At 41.2% G+C, this 24,253-nt stretch overlaps 1 long non-coding RNA gene across 1 annotated transcript in view; it reads right to left on the bottom strand.

Annotated features, from left to right (window-relative positions):
• Positions 1–86: 86 nt before the first annotated feature.
• The window catches only part of LOC144327162 (uncharacterized), a 38,388-nt gene continuing 14,221 nt past the window's right edge, over positions 87–24,253 (bottom strand). The window contains exons 2-3 of the long non-coding RNA XR_013392074.1: positions 13,426–13,513; positions 87–314 (exon numbers count right to left, since the gene is read on the bottom strand). This is a non-coding gene — a long non-coding RNA (uncharacterized LOC144327162). The remainder of the gene's footprint in view (positions 315–13,425; positions 13,514–24,253) is intronic.

Consider the following 24,253-nt stretch of genomic DNA (forward strand, 5'->3'; position numbering starts at 1 on the left):
ACATTAAAGACCCAACAATGGAAATGCAGTTGGTGCGAACACAGTCAAGTTTTGTCACATCTAAACAAGAGGATTATCTACTGTGTTTCTTGCCAGATATAATTGCCCCAATCCAGATACTAGTAAGAGCTTGCAGATCTTACCCAAAGGATGATTTGAAGGAGGGGAGAAGGATTTGTCTACATCAATTTTTCTCCAAATAATAGTCGGGAATGGTGGGAGCTTCATCAGATTTGCAGGTGTGGTAACTATGCTGAACTTCTGTTTGTTCGTTCCTGTACTTCTCTGTTGCTGAAACAGGAGAAGATGGGATTCTGCAAAACAAAGGCATGGGATGGATGAGAGGCAGCTGCTGCTCAGCTTTTCATTAAGTTTAAGAAAAGCCCTGCTGGATCCAGCTAAAGGCCCTTAGTCCAGCAATCCTGTTCTCCCAAAGTGCCAGCCAGATGCCCATAGGAAGCCTGCAAGCAGGACATGAATTCAGTGACACACTCACCACTTCCAATTCCTAGCAATGGGCATACGGAGGCTTACTGTTGTTTATGAACCACCGTTGACACACTTTTACCCTCAAGCAGACTTAATGCAGCTCGATCCAGGAAAAGTTAAGCATTTGTAACAGTGCAGTCCTAACCAGTTTAGCTGCTCTGAGTGGTACAGGAGCACTGAAAGTGCAGGGCAGAATTTTAACCTTTAAATAAATAAAGTGCTCAGCATCAATCTCTATTATATTCAAAGGGGCTTCTTCTCAGGTAAATGCACTTGATTGCATCCTCAGTGGGAGCATTCAGACAACACATCATTCTGCAGACTGAAGTGGAACCATCCAGACAACGTTTTACCAGCTGATTTTGTTGTTGGTGTGATACTGGAGAGTCATGGAACCCGGGGCTGATATATGGGGGGTGGGGATGGGGATATGCATTCAAGTTTCCAATTTAGTTCTGAAAATAACTGCAACTTCCAAGGATACAATAAGTGTTCCCATCAGGACAGAACTGAACTGCACGGAATTTAAATTATCTTCTTAGATAACATAAAACAGGGCAGCCTACTTAAATAGCAAGCCAAACATTACATGAAATGAAAACAGATCCTGTTTCAGACAGGTAATTGCACGCACATAGATGCTGCATCTTGGTCTCGCGGTTGCATTTGACTCAGAATTCATTAATTCAGTGCGGTACTTTTGTCTAAATCACCAAGAATGAGTAATCGTGAATAGGTAATAAATCTGAGGTGCGGATATCTGTTGGTAACACAATTGCTTCCTGCAAATTTGTTTGGAATTGAGGCTTAAACTAGGGGTGTTCTTAAACACTGGATTCTTTGAAGTGGCTCACCCTGTCACAAAAGGATCGCCCAGTGAAAATGGTAATCCCAGCTGTGCTTACGGTGCTACTACAAAGTTCCTTGCATAAATATAATGATTTATACAGAGAGCCTTCTGAAATGGTATACAGAGAGCGTTCTGAAATGGTGACTCACTGGGTATATGATGCGGTGTCTCTTCTTTAATCTAATATGATTATATTACTCATATTTTGATCATCTCACTCTAAACCATTGTGTTCTTCCATTCCCACCTCTGAAGCCTGACTTATTATTCCATATATTCAACTCAAAGGGTTGCACCAGGAAAACTCCCTTAATCCAAAAGAATCCATGTAGTCAGGACAATAACAGAGTCATCCTCCTTCCTGGTGGCATAAAATGCTGTGATTCTTTCCACAGGAATGTCTTTTGGGCATGGAAGACAGCTTTTTATGGGCCTAAAATGATTTATGTGACTTTCAAAAGAGGATTGCCGAGGAATGGCCAACCTTTCCTTGCCAATAAGAGGCATCCTATTTCTACACCATTTGCAATGGAAGATTTTGCTCAACGTCACTGAAATGATTTTAAAAACATAAAAAATAGAAGACAGAGCCACTTTCCCTTTCAGTGATAAATTCATGTGTTTATTCCTTATTTATTACATGAATATATTATACCCTTACTCAAAGGGCAGTATTTCCAGGGCCAGCCCTTTCATGAGATGAGTTTTATTTTTATTTCGTATGGGACTTCCGCCTGAAGTGCCAATCTGAAGCTCTCCAGTGAGTCAGTTTTGCATATCTGTTTTTCAGGAGCACATTCTACGTAAGAGAGTTCCATATGATATGGATATCTCAAACAGCTTGAATCAATTCATCTTTGGCAAACTGAACCCATACCCCTAATTTCTCTTCTCATTTGTATACACTGGAGTGTCACCGTGCCTAATCTTATCCATGGTACTTTGGGATGTGATAGACTCATCTGCACTTTGATTTCACTTGCAGCACAGACAAACCCAGCTTTTAGAGCAATTATACAAAAGAGACAGTCCCCAGAGTTAAAGAAACTTACTCATGAGGTAATTCCTACCATGACCACATTAAAAAAAAAAAAAGATCAGTTGCCTTTATTCTTTTACCGACTGAACACTTTTCAAAACTTGAGCTATATTTGGCTTTATATACTGCCAACAAGCCTACCTCCCCACACCCTGAAACTGCTCTACACTTATGACCAGACCTAAGATTTCACTCCTGTTTGAGAGGGAAGGGTTTTGGCTGCAAACTTGATATATGTATGCACATTAGTGTCTGTGTGCAGGGAAGGGGGCCTGGGCTCATATTGGTGGGTATCTTCCAGCATCTCACAGATGGAATTAGAAATATTTTATTACCTACTTTTTAAAGTCAGTTGATTTTATCATTTTCAAATAAATATTTTATGCTTTATGGAAACTGCTTAATGGTTGCTTTTAAAATTAAGGGACATATAAACCTTATTTATATATAAACCTTCAGAAGACATCTGAAGGCAGCCCTGTTTAGGGAAGCTTTTAATGTCTGATGCATTACTGTATTTTAATATTTTGTTGGAAGCCGCCCAGAGTGGCTGGGGAAGCCCAGCCAGATGGGCGGGGTATAAATAATAAATTATTAAATAAATAAAATGAATGCTTGAAACACACAATACTACAGATCAATTACTACACTTCGTTAGTACACACTGTTGGCTTATTTAAATGCTTACAAGTCACCTCCCTGACCTTGGTGACCACTGTGGAAACACAAGACAGCACTAGATGGATCTTTGTTCTAATGCAGATCTGGCTGTATGTTTTCAAGCAGGAGCCCCCATTAGCTAAAGTAGTGCTTCAGGTTAAGAACAGTTTCAGGTTAAGAACAGACCTCCAGAACGAATTAAGTACTTAACCCGAGGTACCACTGTATGAATATTAATTCAGATAAGGTTAGGTGGTCCTGAGAAGCAATCTTAAGACACTAATGCGAACACGAATGGATCACATCTTTGTTTTACACTGGTCTCTGAAGATTCCTATTATGTCGTGTGTAAATAAACAAAGCACCTGAGATGGTTTCTTTTGTACACACCGAGGTGTGGGGGCAGATTTTGTTGTAGTGAAGCTGGCATACTCCAACACGTAGTGGAATATCTCAACACTGTACACTTTGTGTGAGAGATCGAGATCTTAATTAAAGACTTAATTAAAGACTAGAAATGCAAGAAAATGGCATAGGTGGTCATATGGTTCTCTCGCCCCCACGGACTGCATTTAGCAGAACAAGGGTCCCTAAAACCGCTCATCTTCTTCTAGTTTCCTGGTGTGCTGTATAATTCTTGAGTTTCAGTCGAGTTTTCTAGCCAGTGATGACTCAATGGAAAAGGAGAAGGTGGCCAAGTGTTAGTGGAAGTGTCACCCAGTTTATTACACACAAAGTGATTAATTTTTCATTCACTCATCACTCTCTTGGTTTATTGGCGCAGAAAAACATTGTAAGCATATCTCTTAAAACACGAGCCTACACCATTTCTCCCTTTTGCATTGGCAGTCCCTTCAGGAAACACAAAATTGACTCCTATAATCTTACACAACGTCTTTTCTGCAGAACTGCACTAGCCCATACTACAGTTTGTCAAGCTTTCAAGCCCTTTCAAGTGCATGGAGGTTTTATTAAAAAAAAATAGATGGGCTCCTCCAACATCTGACACCTTGCCAGTCAAGTGAGTTCTCACACCTTTTATAGTAAACTCGTAAAAAAGGAGAGAAAGAAATTGCATGAATATTCTCCTAGGTTTTCAAAAGTTCTGACATGAGTCATACAGCTTTCTTAGGCTCCCATCAAATCAGTCAGAAGGCATGTGAGGGCTCAAAAAGTAATCCACAGAAAATGCTTTTTTTAAAGTGAAACACACACACGAATGAGTTTAAATGGCTGCTGTTGGATTCTTTGGGTAAGAACATACAGTTGTGAGATACCTAGACATAAATAGCTCTTCATGAGCTTCCAAAGACTAAATACTCCAGCCAGAAAGCTTATTGTATGACCTTGGACAAATCACTGCTGTAAGAGTAGGGCTGGCTCCAGACATTTGGCTGCTTGAGGCAAAGGAGAAGCTGGAGTTTCCCCTCCTTGTCATAATAGCAACTGAATCTTAGGCCACATTCACACCACACATTTAAAGCCCTATTATACAACTTTAACAGTCATGGCTTCTGCTCAAAGAATCCTGGGAACTGTAGTTTGCTACACATGCGCCGGGTTCAGCCCAACTTTGGCAGGCGCCTGGCATGCACACACTTGTGGGAGTAAGAACTGTCCCTATTTTCACCAGAGGAATGTTGAAGGGTATGCATCTGTCCTCTTTCACTATTTTTCATTGATGTACTGTGTTTTGTATGTTTCCTAGCTACTCTCTTAGATCAATCATTTTAAAACATCTCCCAAGAGAGATTACGCCCTTATCCGATACAGTGGTACCTTGGTTTATGAACTTAATCCGTTCTTAAACCAAAGTGTTCTTAAACCAAGGCGTGCTTTCCCATAGCAGCGGGGGACTCAATTTACAAATGGAACACACTCAACCAGAAGCAGAACATGTTCTGCTTCCAAGGCAAAGTTAACAAACCAAAACACCTACTTCGGGGTTTGCAGCATTCTTAATCCAAGTTGTTCATAAACTAAGCTGTTCTTAAACCAAGGTACCACTGTACTTATAATGTATGTAACAGCATGACAAGGAAGAAGGGCTGCTAGAGCCTCTATTCAGGCCCAGCATGGCAACCATTCCATGGTGTGGGCAGGTCCCTCCTTGGTTTCTGCTTAGTTGTGGCAATTGGGAACTGCCATGCACTACCTGCAGCATCAGCCCGTTCTGAATAATTATCAAGTGCGGCCATATTGTATCAACAAACCTGGTGAAAAATGAAAACAGTCCATCTTAAAATATCACACACATTCTGTTTTACTCCAAATATGCGCAAAATTTGTTCTGGGTATCATGAAACTCAGCTCCTAAAGCAAGTTGGATTTCTACTCAGGCAACATTCCTCAGGATTGTTCTAGTGAGTTTGTGGTATGGATGACTTGGGTGGAATCAACACACATTAAAAAACCGTTCTGAAAATGCTTTTTTTAAAAAGCGTTTTAAAAAATGCACTGAATTTTCCATAAGGCTCACCATCGCCATCTAGTGTCACATTGTATATTGCACTCAAAACATGCTTAAAACATTTTGTTTGCAGCTGTATAGCTGAGTCCCTAGTTTGAATGCTCTTTGCATTCCCAAGTACTGCAATCTACACATGCCTTTATGTGGTTGCTTTCTATATTCTTGGGTGCCCGAGTCATATTCCTGCCAGGAAGGGTTTATCAATAGGAATTTCCCTTTTGATCTCCTATTTATATGTACTTAAGGCCGCAATGCTGTTTTGTTGACATTGTGCCAGGTCTTCCTTGGCTCAGATATGACCCCATCAAATCAGAATCAGTTTTGCAGACAATGGGCAAAGATCCCATGGCTCACCACGTGCCTGGTGTTTGGCACATGCAGGTTTGCTATGTTGACCTGGGACTGCAGAGCTGGAGGGAAGCACACTCTGGCCGCTACCATTGGTCAAGGGAACAAAAGCTACTGGGCAGCTGTGCAATCTGCTTGCCAGGCCATGGCAAAAGGAGCAGCAGTCTAGCCTCATCCATCAATCTGAGAAGGAGCAGCTGCAAGGAGCTTGTTCCTCTACGATAACGAATACTCCGCTCTCAACTTGCAGTTGCTCCAAGACTGCAGAACAGAAGAAAAAATGGCCTCTATGATCCAACAAGGGACTGTGGGATTGAGTGGATTTGCAATGGGGTGTTCACGCATTGCGTTCAAGAAATGTGCAGCTGCGTATGCAATGGCTGAGCTGTTCACATCAACCTGTGCACACTCTTGCACACAAACACTTGTACATGTGTAGAGACAACTTGTACCTCTGTTCTGCGAAACACTTGAACAAGTCGCCCAGAGTGGCTGGGGCAATCCAGCTAGATGAGCTGGGTATAAATAATAAAATTATTATTAAGCACATGTTTATATACCTGTCTTAATTGCTGTCTGTTGCAAGCTTCCCTGAGGATCATTTGACCAGAGGGTGGGATAGAACCCTTCTAAATAAAATAAAATGAATACATCCAGAGCCGATAACCCTCATTTTTCTAGGAAGCATTTCCTTTCCCAGAAAAAAGCAGGGCATCTCTACGCATACAGACTCAGAATAACAGACAGCTTTTATTATTGGAGAAAGTAGAAAGCAAAGAAATCAATGCTGGGAAAACTTAGTGGTGTATTTGTCACTGATGAAATCAGCAGTTCTGAGATGGAAAGGGCTATAAATAGCCACGTGGTATTGTGGTGACTAAATGTTGGAAAAGTCATTTTAGGGGAGAAGAGGAGGGACACTTTGCCTTGGCAAATGTAAAGGAGCTTTATTACTTCTTTAAAAAAAAATACCTTTGCTTCTAAACTGCCGTTGATGTTTTTATTTGCAACCTGTTCTGCTGCATCTCTTGTTAAAGCAGAGGTAGAGAACCTGTGCTGTGACCCTCCAGATGTGGTTTGGTTATAGTTCTCATCAGCTCCAGCCAGCATGGCCAATGATCAAGGATAATGGGTGTTGTAGTACAGCATGCCATCAGATGGGCCACAGGTTTCCAACCTTTGTATTAAAGGGTTTTGAGTACCGGTAACTGGGCTCAGAAAGACTTGACTGAGTCTTTAGACAACTGCTGATCAGTTTGCAACACATTTTCATTCTTTTTTGCAGAGGCTACATAAAAATTACATTGGCACACTAATGCCATGTGTATATAAGTCCACTTAGCATCAACCTTTTGCTAACTAACATTTTCTTTGCTGCTAAGCATAATCACAGCACATAACATTGCTTTGCCATTTATATTCTATGATACTTTGATTGTAAGGTAAATTGATAAGCCATGCTCCTAAAGGTTCATTTTCAGAGATTGTCTTGATTCCTCAATTACCGTGCAATCCTTATATAGACAGGAAAATACATCTTCAGCTACATGGTATTCCTTTTGTTTGGTTTGTCTTTTCCTGGCTCAGCATAAAAAAGCAAAACGTTTTTGTGGTGTAGTGAAAATGCCAGAGGCAAAATTATACCCTGTGCTGTACCAAACGGTCCTTTCTGACACATGTTTGAGCCACTGGTGAGCAAACGAAACCAAAGCTACAACATTTTTTTTAGTGTTATGGAACTCTTGGTTTGTGTGGTCTCTTTCATTCAGACACTCTTGGGGCCCAAAGTACAACCCCTGACACATTCCCATCCCCTCAGTACAGTGGCACTTTGGGTTACATACGCTTCAGGTTACAGACTCTGCTAACCCTGAAATAATACCTCGGGTTAAGAACTTTGCTTCAGGATGAGAACAGAAATCGTGCTCCAGTGGCGCAGCAGCAGCAGGAGGCCCCATTAGCTAAAGTGGTGCTTCAGGTTAAGAACAGTTTCAGGTTAAGAACGGACCTCCAGAACAAATTAAGTACTTAACCCGAGGTACCACTTAACCCGAGGTACCACTGTGGACAGTTGTACACTGTCCAACCATCTAGTCCTCTGTCGTCCCCTTCTCCTTGTACCCTCCATCTTTCCCAATATCAGGGTCTTTCCCAGGGAGTCTTCTCTTCTCATGAGGTGGCCAAAGTATTGGAGCCTCAGCTTCACTATCTGTCCTTCCAGTGAGCACTCAGGGCTGATTTCCTTAAGAATGGATAGATTTGATCTTCATGGACTGCAAGAAAATCAAACCTATCCATTCTGAAGGAAAGATTTCCTGGGAAAGACCCTGATGTTGGGAAAGATGGAGGGCACAAGAAGGGGACGACAGAGGACGAGATGGTTGGACAGTGTTCTCGAAGCTACCAGCATGAGTTTGACCAAACTGCGGGAGGCAGTGGAAGACAGGAGTGCCTGGCATGCTCTGGTCCATGGGGTCACAAAGAGTCGGACATGACTAAACGACTAAACAACAAACCACTGTATAGGGTATGGGATATATATGTGTATGTGTGTTTATAGAATACAGCTTTATGAACAAATGTACTAGAAAGTTGGAGTCGCTGTGGACCTCCGTTCACTTGACTGGATATTTGACACTTTGGCGTCTAGAATTAGATCCTGTACTCATATGAAACAGACACTGGCCAAAAAAAGGTCGTCGTTTCCTTTCAAACAGATATTTTAGGTTCTTAACTAATAAGCAGTGTGTACCACTTATTCCTTCCCTAAGGGACTGACTCTTTGGTCCTTCAAAATAATTTGCACTACAAATATATAACTATATATCTTACAAGGAAAGCAATGGCTGCTCATACACCTTTATTACTTTTCCCCTGCACAATTTATTGTAGGTGCCAGTGCTACTCAGATTTGTGCTTTAGTTATCTCAATTACAGTGATGCCCAATCAGCATTCTTGAAGCTGAATGGACATCATTTAAGCCCTGGCTGAGTCCATGTAGGAGAAATGGAATGCACACCCCCTTGGCACTCTGCAGAACTACAGTCACATCCACACCATACCTTAAAAGCACAGTTAAACAAAAAACGAAAAACTTGGCTTTAAATCCGGGGAACTACAGTTTACTCTCTTTAAAATACTCAGCACCCATACCAAACTATAGTTCCCAGAAGGGAAGCCTTGTGCTTTGAATGTATGGATGTGACCCAAGTTAGTATGTGTAAATCTGCAATAATAATACTATAATAATAATTTATTATTTCTACCCCACCCATCTGGCTGGGTTTTCCCAGCCACTCTGGGCGGCTTCCAACAAAGATTAAAAATACATTAAAATGTCAGGCATTAAAAACTTCCCTCAACAGGGCTGCCTTCAGATGTCTTATAAAAGTCTGGTAGTTGTTGTTCTCTTTGACATCTGGTGGGAGGGCATTCCACAGGGAGGGCGCCGCCACCAAGAAGGCCCTCTGCCTGGTTCCCTGTAGCTTTGATTTTCACAATGAGGGAACCGCCAGAAGGCCCTCAGCGCTGGACCTCAGCGTTCGGGCTGAACCATGGGGGTGGAGATGCTCCTTCAGGTATACTGGGCCAAGGCTGTTTAGGGCTTTAAAGGTCAACACCAACACTTTGAATTGTGCTCGGAAACGTACTGGGATGTACTGCAACAATCAGGAAATTACACACCACTGCTTTTGCCATTTGATAATGTTAGCAGTAATTCTCAAACCGGAGTTAACAAACTAAGCAACTAACCCCCATACATCAATGACGATCTGGAACATTTCCTTTTGAAAAAATGGAGAGAGCCTGGACTTATTTTTTTTAAAAAAATCAAATTGTTTTGGTTCCCATTTAATTTACTGTTCACCAGTCCACTTGATTGCAGACTGGATGCAATCATAACTGGAAAATCTCCTGCATATTAGTGGGCTGAAGTCCAGCCCACCAAGAAGCTAAACAAAAAGTAATGACGTATTTGAGGAGTGAACTTGTCGTCAACCATGAATACAGCTGTGGGTAGACCATTGTGTTTATAGAGAATTGCAATGGTTATTTTTAGAAGCCAGCATGCTGTTTTCCAGAAAGGGTAAGAGATTATAAGTGAAAAAAGGCAAGGAAAATACTTAAAAATGAGTGCAGTTGGTGTTCCTAAAAGAAGCAAGGAGCACAAAATTCTGAGGTGTTTAGCAGTGCTGTGTCGTGGGTGTGGCCTGTCTCTTTAAGAAGCATGTTAGGTCTATAATAGAAACTCCACAGCCCAGCCTGAGTGTGGTTCCCTCCATAGCACTGTAGGAAGTAGTTAGAACCTTAATTTTACATATGTAGCATTTGCTACATAGTAGTTGCTCTGTTGTTCAAATAACACCAGTCCTGAAAGACCTACATTGGCTCCCAGTACATTTCCGAGCACAGTTCAAAGTATTGGTGCTCACCTTTAAAGCCCTAAACAGCCTCGGTCCTGTATACCTGAAGGAGCGTCTCCACCCCCATCCTTCTGAAAAAGCATTTGATCATATAGAATGAATGTATTCATATTCCCCGTTATAGAAATTAGATACTGGTAAACAGTTTCAGGATTATGTTAAAACTCTCTATAATGATCTCTGTGTTGTATTATGTATAAACAGCCAGTACTCAAATTATTTTCAAGTAAATAGAGGAACAAGACAGGATTTCTCCTAGCAGCACTGTTTTTTGTTATATGCATTGAACCATTATGACCTTAATTAGATCAACAGAAGATGTAACTGGGCTAAATTCTAAATCTACCCCTTACAAAATTCATTTAAACACTGATGATGCAATGCTTTCATTAACTAATCCTTTAAAATATGTACCAAAATTGCCTGGCTATAAAATAAACCCACTAAAATCTGAAAATATATGATTTAATAAAATCTGATGAAAGCAAGCAGAATTAATAGAAGTTAAAATATACTATATTTGAAGATAACCACATTCTTATATAACAGTGTATTATAAAGTTACACACCTAAAAGTAATAGCTCAGTGGATGGATATTTCAAAGGAAACTCCAGGTTGTCAATTAGAGATGAGCATAATTGATAGCATAATCCTGCTATCAATTATTCCATGGTAGAATGAGAGAAAAGGACAAATGTTTAGATGCAGACAAGTTTCAGCATCAACACACAAACTCAACCCCCAAATGCAAGCTAAAACTCATCAACATCTGATTAAACAGAGGTTAAAATTAGAAATGTTAAGAACACATTAAAAGACCCAGGTGCCTAGCACTAAATATACAGTAGATTCCAGGCAAGCCTCTTTGGGGTGAGTATTTCACAAAAGGTGGGGTCCACTAATGATATTTATCAACTCTGAAAGTTTCTCTCCCTTAATCTTTTATTAATCTTGTATGTTGTAAGTATTGTCGAAACACTGACAAATCTCATTGAGTGAAGTGTTTGTCAAAAGCTCTATGTCATTGGGAATCTTTGCAGTCTGAAAAAATAGCATAAACATTAGCATAGAAATACCAAGGGAATAGGAGGCTAATTAGGACAAATGTCCCCTGGCCTACCTGGCAGCAAGTCAGTAGGTCAAGTCCCCAGTCCACATGTTCAAACCAAAGCATAGTCCCAAAGATATCCTGGATCAGTTGAGCAGACAAAGCACCACAGCTCTGCTTCCCTTTTGTACTTTGCATGCTGATTGCAGCAACTGGGCTTGATGAGGCATTAGGCCCTCACCTGTTCTGAACCTACTCTAGCTGAGGAATCATAGATCTCCTCCCAGAGCTAGCGAGGTCCACCTGGCCAGCTAGGGAGATGGGCTGTGGGCCCTTGCTTGCCTCAGCCTCTTGGAGCGCCCTGCCCACTGCTCCCTACTCCTCAGAGCTCACCGTGTTCATGGAGTTATGGGTCCCCCTGGCTCTGGTTCCTGTACACTGACCCCCACCCCCTTACCATCCTTCATTATCCCATGAGAACTTCCTACACCAACCTCTTCTTCCCCAACCCCAGCTTGCCTTAGTGTGTCCCAGTCCCAACTACACCCCTCGCCAGTATCCTCTTCCTCGTCCCCATTGTCCTGCCAGTTCATGACAACAAACTTCCATGATTTGATGCTGTTTCCTTATTGTTTGGGAAGATGTAAGAATAATGTTTGTTGTCTGGCATCTTATCTTTTGGTTATGGCTAGTTACTAGAAGTGCAGAGGCAACCAAGAATCTGACTAAGTGAAAACAAGTCGTCTAAGAGTTGGAACCTAGATATACTTGTTGATGCGTGCAAAATCATTCAAAGTTCTAATGAGCCTCTAACCAACTCCAAATGCTGCATTGCAGAAGTTATTTCACAGACAATTTTGCCACACATCTTGATAAACATTGATAGGCACATACTTGGAATTAGGTGAAAGATAAAAAAGGGTATAAGAGGAGTGCAGAAAATGTATCATCCACAAAAGATGGATATGTGTTTGGGCTATATAGTTTTGCTTCAGCAGAAGGAGTCTCACTGAGATCTAAATCTAAAGATGAAACATTCACTTTGCTCTTTTTTTGTGTAGCAGCAACTATTCCCCCCATCATCCTAGGATTCTGAGGATTTATTATCATACTATTGTGAGTTCAGCCAGGAGTGCCAAATGAAATAAGATTTATTTTCCTTTGCAGAATAGAACACTTGAAACTTACGACATATTTTTAATATCTTCATAATTTACAAATATACCCAGTGGAAGTAAACATATAACTGGTAGCAGGTCCCCAGAGACTGTACTTCGGTTTTTCAATAAACTCTCAACAGATATCGCTAGATACACAGGGTTAATCGCTACTATGGGAAGCTACATTTCAAAGCCCTCACATGTTCTAAAAAATAAAATACAGAACCAACACAGCTATTTGGTTTTTTTTTTTAAAAAAAAAATCTTATTTGAAAAATGAAGTCTGTATGTGCCAATGAGAACTTGTGCAATTTTATTCAGTGGTAGCTAGACAGCTGGTGATAGATTCTACAAAGGATTTTCTGTTACTCTAAGAATGCTTTGAGGCAAAACAAAGTTGGGGGGGGCTATATTGCAACACAATTCTTGTAGCAAATGTTTGGCAGGACAGGCTGGAACCAGTGGCGTAGCGTGGGGGGTGCAGGGGGGGCCGGCCGCACCGGGCGCAACATCTGGGGGTTAGGGTTAGGGGGCGCAAATCCACGGGTTAGGGGGCGCAAATCCACGGGTTAGGGGGCACAAATTACTTGCCTTGCCCCGGGTGCTGACAACCCACGCTACGCCACTGGCTGGAACTGTCCTAATTTGCAAGCTCCTTTGCTCACTTGCTATACAGTGGTACCTCGGGTTAAGTACTTAATTCGTTCCAGAGGTCCGTTCTTAACCTGAAGCTGTTCTTAACCACTTTAGCTGATGGAGCCTCCCACTGCCGCCGTGCTGCCAGAGCACGATTTCTGTTCTCATCCTGAAGCAAAGTTCTTAACCTGAAGCACTATTTCTGGATTAGCGGAGTCTGTAACCTGAAGCGTATGTAATCCGAGGTACCACTGTACTCCTTTCTGTTCAGATGACATTTTGTGTGTATATATATATACCTGGTTAAGTGAACTTGTCTGAAACCCTTTGGATCTCCCTTTTCCACAGTGTTCTTTGATGTTTTCCTGGCTCTTGGAATCACAGTACCTAGCAAAACAAATACATCGGAAGCTGATTACTCCAGGCTGGAGAGCAGAAAGTAAATACAGTTTTAATAAATTTGACCCAGGTAACCTAGGAAACTCCGATTTTGCTTAGGGCAGCTGTTTTAAAAGGACTATAGTTCAGGGCTTTAGCGCAAGCTAAACGATCCACTCCTTGCCTGTAGAGTGAAGGATTTTGGGTGGTGGGAGGGGGGGGGCAGAGAGGAAATGTAAGCAGTCTCTGAGCTACACAGACTCAATCTGAGTGACTCCACTAAACAGCCATCTGCCTGGGCCACATACTTCATTGGTCCTGCTGTTACTCCGTGGATGTTTCTGCCTGACTAGAACTCTTATACAATAATGACTCTTGCTTTTCTGGATGCAGGAGAGAGATATGGTAACTGTATGTGCAGAAGCTGCCCCGGGTCGTTTTTTAAAAATAGATTTTGGATGCACCATTCCCACAAGAGAGGGGTGTGTAAAGGTGAGTAGAAACTGGCCTACTGTACAGAGGTAACATTGACATAAGCTGCTCCACTCATTTTTGCCTCAGGCCCCACCTACTACTGGCATGTGGCCCTCTCAGAATATTGCCCAGAAAGGAAGGTTACTCTCAGAAAGAAAAAGTTCCCTACCTCTGATTTTTAGACCATATTGTAAGACTCAACCATATATCCCTGTGTGGATAGCAGGGCATCCAGGGATGATCAATAAGTGATGAGAACTCATCAATAACTAGAGGAAGAAGAAGAAGGAGAAGAAGAAGAAGGAGAAGAAGGAGAAGAGTAGTAGTAGTAGTAGTAGTAGTTTGGATTTGATATCCCGCTTTATCACTACCTGAAGGAGTCTTAAAGCGGCTAACAATCTCCTTTCCCTTCCTCCCCCACAACAAACACTCTGTGAGGTGTGGGGGGCTGAGAGACTTCAAAGAAGTGTGACTAGCCCAAGGTCACCCAGCAGCTGCATATGGACAAGCGGGGACACGAACCCGGTTCACCAGATTACGAGTCTACCACTCTTAACCACTACACCACACAGGTAATGATTGATTTCAAAATCATGAATCGGAGTTAGACCTTGTTTTGATCCTAGAAATTCTAATTGTGTCAAGGATGTGAATATTTCCATGAACCACCTAAAGCTAGTCTTTTCTAAACTCCATTGAAACCAATGGAAAACATTAGTTATAGCTAACTTAAATTCTATAGTGTTCAGCAAGACTTTGTTCCAGTGAACTGGAGCTGGATCAGAGCCTGTATTTTTACAACCCAGGAATAAAGAGTTCTGTGTCCCATGTCTTTTTCCACCACAAATAAAAGTACAAGTTGATATTGTTGGCAGCTGGTCTCATGTATTCAGTGCTTTTATTCTGACTTGGGGGCTGGTAAGACATCCCTTTTCCTGTCATGGACATGAAAGGAAAAGCCTGCAGTATTTGAAGGGCCTTGTACATGGGTGGGTAGTTGCATGGCCCTTTTGTGACATGAAGATTAATCTTCAGAAAGTGCAATCTATGAAGTGGTCTTAAGAAATTACCACTGGAGATGGCTGGATGAACAACGAGCCACGATGACACAGCATTGCATTTGTGTGCATTTGCAGAACTAGGTTCTTTCCAATAAGTGCACCATGAAAGCCCCCATAGCCATGCTTCCAAGGAGTAAATGATGCATACATTCATGCTGATCCATTATTACACACATGAACACCAAAGAACAGCCGTATATGGCATAATACCCAGATTATTACAATCAGCATGGTTTCAGTCTTATGCATAGTTTATTGTGAGGGAGATTCACTAGCAGTGCTGCTTGCTTACGGCTGCACAGATTCAACTTGGAGATTGGAAAAAAAGTTTATAAAGAAAAATTGTTATATTGGGAATTAGTGTAAATTAATGAATATTGGGGGAAATGTTGGAATGAAACTATCTGGCTTTAGTAGAAATGATATAAGGAGTTATGTATAGATAAGTTTTAAGCTTTAAGGTATTTTATGGTAAGATAAGGTTAAATAAATTGAGGTAAATTGAATAACAGAATATGGTGAAAGATGGAAAGGATCTGTTGAGTTAAGTAAAAGGTTAGATGGTTAAGATAAATTGTTTAATAAAAAGTTAGAAAGATGGAAAGAATTTGCTGAAACAACTAATTAAGCTAGAATACAAAAAGGGAGGTGTGAGGAGGTCAATGAAACAAGCAAATGAAAGGTAAAGATAGGCAAAAAAGGGATTGGTATTTTCTTTTCTTTTCTTTTTGTTGTTGTGATGATGTATTGGTTTTTTATGTATTTTTTCTTTTTTTCCTTTTCATATATTGTGGTGTTGTTTTTTCTTGTTTTTTCTTTTTTCTCTTTCTTTCTGTAATCTTGAAACTATTAATAAATATTATTTAAAAAAAACCCAAAAAACTTGTGAAATACATTTTAACAAAGAATCCGCAAGACTCAACCTTTGGTCTTCATTTTGTATTGGTTTTGTGCCCTATTCTTCAGCTCTTTTCTTTTCCTGTCTTTATAACTATTTTAAAATGTTTTCATGGTGTTTTCAAATTGTTTAATTGAGCATTTTGGAGACTGATGTAAAGGACTAGATGTCTCTCCACATTCCACAAACATAGGTTGGTCAGATGGGAACAGAATCTTCTCACTTGATTGCCAGTGACATCCGTAAAGCACGAGACTCTTGATCTCAGAGTCGTGGGTTTGAGCCCCACATAGGACAAAAGATTCCTGCATTGCAGGGGGTTGGACTAGATTACCCTTGTGGTCCCTTCCAGCTCTACAATTCTATGATTCTATGATTCTCCACTGCTTTTGAGAACAGCAGGCTTGCTCAGGGCTCCAGAGCAGGCTATATGGCATGCACAGTCCTACCTCCAGCACCTCATCATTGCTCTGTACCTGCCGGTGTCTGCTGCCAAAAGTGGCTGCCACCTTCTACCTAATGTTAAGTCCAGCCTTGTGTCACCTTTTTATGCCAATCTGTGACAAACAAACCTAAAATCCTCATTATCACTTCCAGAGCAAGGAGGGTCAGTCCGTTCCTCTAGAGCTCCAGCAGATGATGTCTTTGTTTCTGCTCTGATAAAAGCCCTGGAGCTGTTCTCCCCTTCCTCTGTCTTCCCTCCGCTACATCCCTGTTCCTGACTTCATCAGGGCCTATTCCTCCATCCAGTCTTGTCCATAGGCTACAATGGCCTTTTGCGGAGAAAGAAAATCTGATCTTCTGCAGCTCATCAATCTTTTTAAGTACTAAACACCTTCTAAAGGAGAAAGTCCTTGCTGAGTCTCTTAGGAATATATGAGCGTTAAGAAAAAGAGAAAGTAATGTCAGCCGCATCTGCTGGTTTTGAGGTAATTACAGCACTGCAGGAATTCCAGCAGTGTAGTTATTAGCTAATAACTACCATTGAAGATGTGAGTAGTAGGTTCAAGTGGTACAACAGCTATTAGTGGTGGAACGAAGCAGTGTGGTCACTCCTTCCACAATCACTTACATGTCAACTGTAACCAGTGGGATGGAAAACAGCATTCACAGAAAGCCAGTCATTGACCATCATTGCTGAATTATATCACCTGTGGTATTCTGCTCCTGGTTACTCCCTATTACTCTAGTATACTTATGTATTACAGTGGAAAGAAGAAAGAACCACACTATGAGAATTCTCTTTCCCACCAGTTGGGCTACCTATGTAATGTGGGGGGGGGGCACACAATGTATGTACAGGGAGAGTCCTTTAAAAGAGGCTCCGTGGATACAGAGTACACATGTTCCATGGGGCCTCTTTTAAAAGATTCACCCTGTATAAGTGTATATATTCCCCATGAAGAGTGCATTTGAAAACACTGGCCATTTCTTTCTTTCATTTAGCATGACTGATATAACGCTTAATAAATAAAAAAGCAGCCTCTAAGCAGTTTACATAAAACAGTATAAAATATTTGTAAGAAGGTACCAGTAAAATTGGCATTAAAAGCAAGTGGATATCATAAAATTATAAAATAGATAACAATCAACATTTTTGTTTCAGCCTGGGGCTTAAAGAAAAGAAGCAAAAGAAATACAGGCATGCATCTCCAGAGCCTATTCCCCACACCCCGGAATATTATTTATTAGAAATATTTTTTAACCACTAAGCTTTGAACAACATCATAAACGTAGAAGAAAATAAAATAGATAAAATGCAGTGCTCAAAAATTGCCAACACAAATACTGCCTTTGGATAACTCCTTCTGAGAAAACCTGCAAAAATAGAAAGGTTTTAAGCATCTGAAGTGATGCACACAGCGCCAGTTTCTTTCAACTGTGAGGAGAAATTCTTCATCTAGAGGAAGATTCTTTGGCTGTGACCTGATTCAGATGTCACATGAAGCCAAATCAGGGCTTAGCATGAATGTGTGAGCATGCAAGCTCCCTGAGAGGAGACTGTAGTCAATGTATTACATGTCTTGGATATATCTGAGATTGCTTGGGGCAATAATGTTCTGCAGAACATACAAGCACTATATATTTTTAGATGTTCTTAACATTTTTAAATGATTAAAGTATTTTATTTTGTTTTAATTGTATTCATGTAATACCCTGGGTTTGTTTGGGAGAAAAAGCAGGATAGAAACAAACAATGCTATCGATAATTTGTGCATTACTGCTTGACGTAACTACATCTAGCAGGAATAAATCTACCCACAAGCTCAAACCGATCTGTTCTGACATCTAAAATGCAATGGAGCAACCTTTTCTCCAGCTGTCATGCCTTCAGTATGAATCAACAACCAAGAGACACTGAGGTCCAGACATTATACAGCTCTTTCTCGAACTCCAGATACAAGATTCTTCCTTAAGTTACTCCAGAGATTTCATGCAAAGCCTGTGTGAAACAGGGGATACACATGGTTGTTGCTAACAACTTGCTGGTAAATCATGTCCTCACATTCTATAGTTCTTCAGCACACCTTCATATTGCAAGCAACAGCAGGAAGGAGGAGAAAGGCAGGAGAGATATAGGGAAGGGTGATGCTGGAAAAATAGCCAACTGGCAAGAAGCTTTGTGTACTTGGACTTCACAGCCTTCTCAAAATTGTCTGCCAATGAACCTATGAGTTGCTGACAAGAGGGTCAGCAGTTTCTATAGCAGAATAAGAACCAACGTCTCACTTTCAGGGACCTGGTATGTTGGAAAAACCATGCCTTCTGCTTTGGCTTTGTACATTTATTTTGCTACAGGTTTCTTGGGAACAGCAGAAATTAGCATGTGACATAACTACATGGTTTTTAACTATTTGCAGTCTTTTAGTAGGCAGAATCCTAAACAAATCTATGTGAAAATAGGCCTCACTGAAATCAATGCAGTTCAGAGGAACTATGCTTCCTCTTGCCATTAGAAGAGTGTGTTTCCATGTTCATTTCCCCCCTCATAGGACAGCTGTAAGTTGCATTTCATACTGAAGTGCTGCAATTTGAGAAAACAGAGGAACATCAATCAACTGTATATTATGCAGTGCCTTATCTGACATTCTAGCAAAAGAACTAAGAAGAGCCAGGTGAGTCATCTGGTCAGTGCTCAACCAGATGCTCATAGGAAGCTATATCTGGTTGACTTCTCCTTACCAATAGTGTGGTGTGGTGGGTGGGTGGAGAACAGGGGCAGCCATTGAGTTATTGCGGCCCTGAGCTGTGACATAGGTGCAAACAACAAATCATTTGCTGTTGTGTATTGATTAAACACCCTGATGTTGGGAAAGATGGAGGGCACAAGGAGAAGGGGACGACAGAGGACGAGATGGTTGTACAGTGTTCTCGAAGCTACAAACATGAGTCTGACCAAACTGCGGGAGGCAGTGGAAGACAGGAGTGCCTGGCGTGCTCTGGTCCATGGGGTCATGAAGAGTCAGGCACGACTAAACAACTAAACAACAACAACAATTGATTAAAGAGATGGGCTTCCATCATGCAGCCAATAAGCTTGCCCTTATCTATATCTAGAGGGTCATTGTCCTTATCTATGACTGTACCTTATACGTTACCTAAGAGTTACTGGATGAAGACTGTCACTGTCTTGCTGGGTGGTCATGTTTGTTCATTTCAATGCATTGAGTTGAAGGAACTTGAAAATGGAAATTGTTCTAGTGGCAATACTTGTGTGTTCCGATAAATTCAAATAATGTTGTGGTGTTCTTTAGATATGGAGAAATCATATCCAATAAATGAAATCCTTCCCAGGAATGAAAAATAGACCTCCCAAAGGGCTGAAATGGCACATAAGCAAAGTGTATTACTCATTTAATGAATCCCATGTGTCTATGATCACTGCTCTTAAATGGGTTTGGTACTGATAAAGAGAAACAGTTAGCAGGAAGTCAGGGGATGCTGAGCAAAGCCCATGAATATAAGTCAGGGAAAAAATGGGCATTTGTTCTCTTCCTTGGACAGTTTGAGTGGCTAACAGGATGTTTTCTGTTTTCTGATATTCCAAAAGCCCAGTTTCTGTTGGTTAATATATCTGTGGTTTTGGCCAAAAACAGACATATTCATATAAGCAAGTTAAAACTAATTTTCAGACAATGACTACCATACCCAACAAATGAGAAGCAGTCTATTCACACTCAAAAAACTTGGTTTGAACTGAAAGACACTCCTACCATATTCACTGCACAGTGGTACCTCGGGTTAAGAACTTAATTTGTTCTGGAGGTCCGTTCTTAAGCTGAAACTGTTCTTAACATGTTAACCTTAGCTAACCCCATTAACCTTAGCTAATGGGGCCTCCTGCCACTGCTGCTGCACAATTTCTGTTCTCATCCCGAAGCAAAGTTCTTAACCCGAGGTACTATTTCTGGGTTAACGAAGTCTGTAACCTGAAGCGTCTGTAACCCGAGGTACCACTGTAACCAAAAGGCAGCGGCAGGTTGAAATCAGGACTTCACAGTATGCCACCATCCTCCAAATATGGTTGACCCAGTTTGCATATTACATTTTGAGTGTTGGCATAGGTCTACTTTTTAACCAAGAAATGCAGGCGAACAGTTATTAGGTTACTCTGTCTCAGTCAAATTTCACGCAACGTTACACTCTACAAATATTTACATAAAATAATATAACAAATAATTATATTCTATGGCCTCCCTGCTCGTGCTCCTAAAATGTGCTGACTTTTATGGTTTTAGAAAAAGAAGAAAAAGATTATGGTGGCAACACTGACTCAGTTAAAAATGCTACATTTCATTTCCATGTGCTAATAAACAAAAACCACCCTGTGCTTCCTCTAGTTTCTTTGTATTCAGCAAAAATAGTGTCCATCTTGTTTGTTTTCACTCCCAAAGAGGCGTATAGGCATTCTCCTGCCTGTGCAACAATTATGCATCAATATAAGAGCTCACAGATTATAAATCCACAGCACAGCACTTCAAAGGTCATGTGGTTCAGGAGTGCACAAACTTTAGGCTCATCAGATCTAGAACCCCAGAGTCTACCAAACTTAGCTGTAAGTGAAATCCTAACTTACAGTTAGCATTAAAGAACAGGGTGTATCTGAGCACATTCTGAGCCTCAGAACTTGTTTTCAGTATTGTAGCTGAACAGAGTCCAGAGTCCTTGCAATCAAATGTCCATCACATCCACACTGTGCATTTAAAGCACAAACAAATCCTGGGAACTGTAGTTTGTTAAGAGTGCTGGGAATTGTAGCTCTCTGAGGGTAAGCTACAGTTCCCAGGGTTCTTTGAGGGAAGTCATGCGCTTTAAAAATAGGGTGGAGATGTCATTTCAGCAGCCTAATTTAGATGGGAAACTTTCCCCCCTTACTATTTGTTATCAGAAACTCTTAGCAATCTACTGCAAATCAGCCAGAGATCTACCAGTGAATGCTACTGGACTTTCTACCCGTTGAACTCCCTTCTGATGTGGGAAATCCACTAGCACAGCATCTGGTGTTGATCCACCTATTGCTCTAATGAAGGACAACCCACCAATTTCTGAGGCAGAATGTTCAACCATTGAACAGCTTGTACTATCAGGAAGTTCCTCCTAATGTTTAATCCAAATCAACGTTTGCCAGCCTGGCAGCCTCCAGATGCTGTGCTGGTGGGGGCTTATGGGAGCTGTAGTCCAAAACATCTGGAAGGCACCAGGTTAGCAATAGCTGGGCTAAATCCTTTCTTTTGTAATTTCATTCCATTGGCTTGAGTGGCACCCTCTGGAGCAGCAGAAATCAAAGTTGCTGAATATTTAAACCTCACTTGTGAAGACAGCCTTAACTTTCAAATATCATTATCTTATTTATGTCCAAAGTGACAAAACAGGCAGTCCAGGTTAATGGAAAGACTAAACAGTCAGATACCAGTTTGCTTGCATCAGATTCCTCTCTTCAGATGTACTACTGGCCCACCTGTAATTCATTTGGAAGCTCCTCAAACACAACGGCACTAGCGGAATATCCCACCCTAATACATGTGCATACCTCATGTTTTCTCTTTCCCAGTATCCTTTGTTCCTTAGATGATCCCTGCAGTTTGCCTGCCATGACTTGCCCTTTTGTGGAGTGCCTGCATTCAGTCCTTCCCACCCCATCACATGTATTTTGACAAGACATGTGTTCTCAATGAAGTTCCTTTCTGCATCATCCAGAACAACCTGCCTCTTGTAGACAGATGACTTGACTGAACCTTTCCCATTTTCAGTTTCTCTGGATTTGTTCCGAGCACACTGCACATCCCCTGCATTCTTTCCCCAAAATGTTCTCCGGTACATAAATACGCGAAGGCCAAGCAGGAGAGGCTTAGGGAAGGCAGGGCCAAAGAGATGACATTAATGAAGAAGAAAAAGAGAGAAAGAATAAACTGTTCACTGAAATGCTGGTATGTCATCAACAGAGCACAAGGTAATGCTCAACTCTGGTGATCTTTCATGCTTCTGTGGAACACTCATGCGGCCTTTGAAGAAGAGCCTTGTTTCCATAATAACATATGAGAGCAATTATTCACTGACAAGGAACCATGGTTTTAGTTGAAGAAGAGAGTTTCTGAAGCCAAAAAAACCCACCCCAAATATTCATTGCAGCAATTAATTACTGTGGATCAAGATGTTCTGTTGCTACTGCAATGAAGCAGATAAACAGTTTCAGAGCAAACTTAAATAGTATGACCAAGTATTCAAATTAACTCTCTGTTCTAGTGAGCAGACATGTATATTCTCAAAACGTAGCCACATGCTGATGTGTGATGCTAACTAAAGTGTGTGCATGCATCTGTATCAGTGCCTATATCTTTGCCTGCTGAAAAAAGAGGCAGGTGCTGAGCTTCAAAGCAATAAACGTATTTGTGTTTACGTTCAGATAAATCAGGGGTAGTCAGTGTGGCACCCTCCAGATGGTGCTGCTATGAGCCTCCATCATTTCTGACCGTTGGCCATGCTGGCTGGGGCTGATGGGAGTTGCAGTCCAACAACATCTGAAGGCCCACAAGTTCCCCATCCCTGCTATATATAGAAGCCAGCTGGACTGGCTGTTAAAGCTTTAACATTGCCAAGTAGAAAGCACACCTTGGGAGGAGCAGACTTCCTGCCTTCTAGTGTCTGCCACAAGCTCATGCTTCCTATAGTAGAGAAGCAAAGTCAGAATTTCTGTCCAGACTGTTGAAAAATGATTGATTGATTGATTAATTAATTAGGAAAGAAGGAGCACCCAACAGAATGTGAACATGCCGGCCTCCATTTAACTAATGTTACAGAAAACACAAGGCTGATATTTCACAGCTTCTTTCGTTCTGATAATGTTTGGGAAATTTCTCACTTGTTAACTTGTGATAAGCTAATCTCACAGAGTTGTCAGCAGCTGTAAATGGTTTTCCTTAAAGGCCTCTTGATTTTCTGGTGCTTCTCTCCCCCCCCCCCTTTCTTTTTAAATCAAACTCTCTCTCTCATACATACCCACACACCATGAGCAAAGATATATAAGATTTGCAGGGCAGGGGGGAGTTTGAGAGTTGTCTCATAGAACTCCAAAACCTTTTATTCTCTGATATGCTCTATGCATGATGCACAACTAGTACGAGACTGGGTGTATGCTGCCATCTGCAAGGTCATTTCACTGAGATATGGAGTGCTTCCAGATGTGAGTCTTTATACTGCAAATGCTTAATTCAGACCTGTATTTTCTGTGTTTGTGTTTGGCAAGTTAGCTTTCACATATTCCTCCCATTTTCAAACATAATACACATTGCTATTCCACTGCCTGGAATCCACACTAGTGGGTGGAGCTTGAGGGAACATCTCCAGAAGCTGTGTTTTCTCTCCCCTCTCGTCACTCCTCCTCGGCCTCCAGTACATATTTCCATTCTTGGCATACACACGGTTTAGTTTAGTCTGTAAATCAGGGAGAACTTTCTGATGGAAGAGCTGTTTGACAGTGGAACAGAGTCCCTTAGAAGGTGGTGGACTCCCCTTCATTGTAGGTTTTTAAGCAGAGGTTGGATTGCCATCTGTTCTGGATGCTTTAGCTGAGATTCCTGAACTGCAGGGGATTGAATGAGATGACCCTCATGGTCACTTCCAACTCTACAATTCTATTATTCTTAAGAACACAAGAGCAAATGTTACCAGCCTTATCCAAAGAGGTATCATGTTTCACAATGGGCAGGATGGAAGCTTCTGCTTTTTTGGGGGGGGGGGAGAGAATATAAACTCATTTGTTTTTTATCTATTTTTTCATTTAATGCTGAGGTGTTACACAAGAGTAATAAAAACTGT

This window comes from Podarcis muralis, chromosome 3, assembly GCF_964188315.1.
Source record: "Podarcis muralis chromosome 3, rPodMur119.hap1.1, whole genome shotgun sequence".
In the NCBI taxonomy this organism is placed as follows: domain Eukaryota; kingdom Metazoa; phylum Chordata; class Lepidosauria; order Squamata; family Lacertidae; genus Podarcis; species Podarcis muralis.